This window comes from Elaeis guineensis, chromosome 9 (genome assembly GCF_000442705.2).
Source record: "Elaeis guineensis isolate ETL-2024a chromosome 9, EG11, whole genome shotgun sequence".
Lineage (NCBI taxonomy): Eukaryota > Viridiplantae > Streptophyta > Magnoliopsida > Arecales > Arecaceae > Elaeis > Elaeis guineensis.
Window position 1 is genome coordinate 41,874,396 of NC_026001.2, and position 1,534 is coordinate 41,875,929.

The 1,534-nt window shown below is 40.7% G+C and overlaps 1 non-coding gene across 1 annotated transcript; it reads right to left on the minus strand.

The window, feature by feature from the left end:
* Window positions 1-1,139: 1,139 nt before the first annotated feature.
* On the minus strand, window positions 1,140-1,246 carry LOC140851844 (small nucleolar RNA R71). Its single transcript, XR_012134601.1, has one exon. It is a non-coding gene; the product is annotated as a small nucleolar RNA R71 (small nucleolar RNA).
* Window positions 1,247-1,534: the final 288 nt, after the last annotated feature.

The window sequence follows — 1,534 nt, forward strand, 5'->3', positions numbered from 1 at the left end:
GATAAGGTGGAGATTTGATCACCCTTCTTTAACCCAAAAACCACATCCTTCATCTTGCATAACCTAGACCTTAATCTAAAATCAATTAAATGTTGGCCCTAGGATATTCGAGCTCAATAGGACAAGAAAGCCCAAAAGTTAGACCGGGTTCGAATTGATTAATTGCTCGGTGTCTAAGGCAAGTGGTTTAAGAAGGTGGTTTTCAATTGGTTCCGTTGTCTGACCTGGCCAACTTAGTTAGTGTCTAAGGAAAGCAATAAACAGGGGACCTCCCATATCTTACACTTACCTGGCTGAGATAGTTAGTCAGTTTTGGGCTTGGAGTGCTTGAAGGCGATCTTGGAACAGTTAGGAGCTGTCTAGATCTAGGTTAACCCTAGGATAGAAAGTCCATTTTGTGCTAACTTGTTTGCCATTAAAATTTAAACCTAATTAAAACACTCTTCTCTTTCATCTCTAGATTTAGGACTCCTTAGGACTCATCTCTAGAACTCTTTTTTCTCTCTTTCTTCTTCTCTCTTCTCTTAAAAAAAAAAGAAAAAGGATAATAATCTTTCAAAATTACAACTTGGAAAAGAGAATCGGGTCGACTTGTGAGAATTGAATCAAACCCCATTTTAAGTCAAGAAATTGAACGCACTTGTAAACAAAACATTAAAGCAGTCAGAGAAAGGAAGAAATCTGAGGCAAAAGTAGATCCAGAAATGGCTGAAGATCCAAGGAGAGAAGTAATCCTAGTAGGAAATAATGAGGTTGCTAGAGAGGCAAACCCCAGGGCACTGCGGGATTATGCCATGCCTACCGTGAATGGAGCTTCATCTAGTATCACAAGACCACCTGTGCAAGCAAACAACTTTGAGATCAAGCCTGCTTTGATCCAAATGATCCAGACAGCAGTTCAGTTTGGAGGATTGCCCAATGATGACCCTAATGCGCACATTGCAAACTTCTTGAAGATATGTGATACCCTTAAGCATAATGGAGTGTCAGATGATGCAATTCGGCTAAGATTGTTCCCGTTTTCACTTAGAGACAAAGCTAAAGTATGGTTACAGTCTCTTCCTGCTGGCTCGATCACCACTTGGAATGACTTAGCACAAAAATTTTTGGCAAAATTCTTTCCACCTGCTAAGACTGCCAAGTTGAGGACTGACATCCAAACCTTCGTGCAATTCGATATAGAGACCTTATATGAAGCCTGGGAAAGGTTCAAGGATTTGCTTAGGAGGTGTCCACACCATGGGCTGCCTAAATGGTTGGTTGTGCAAACCTTCTACAATGGGCTGAACAACCATACCAGAATTAATATTGATACTGCTGCTGGAGGTTCATTGATGGGGAAGTTGCTTGATGAGGCCTATGATCTTTTGGAGGAAATGGCCAACAACAATTACCAATGGCCCAATGAGAGAAACATGGTGAGGAGATCTGCTGGGGTTCATGAGATAGACGCTATTACTGCAATCAATGCAAAGGTAGACACTCTTTTCAAAAAATTAGATCATTTGTCTATTAATGCTGTCAATACTTGTGT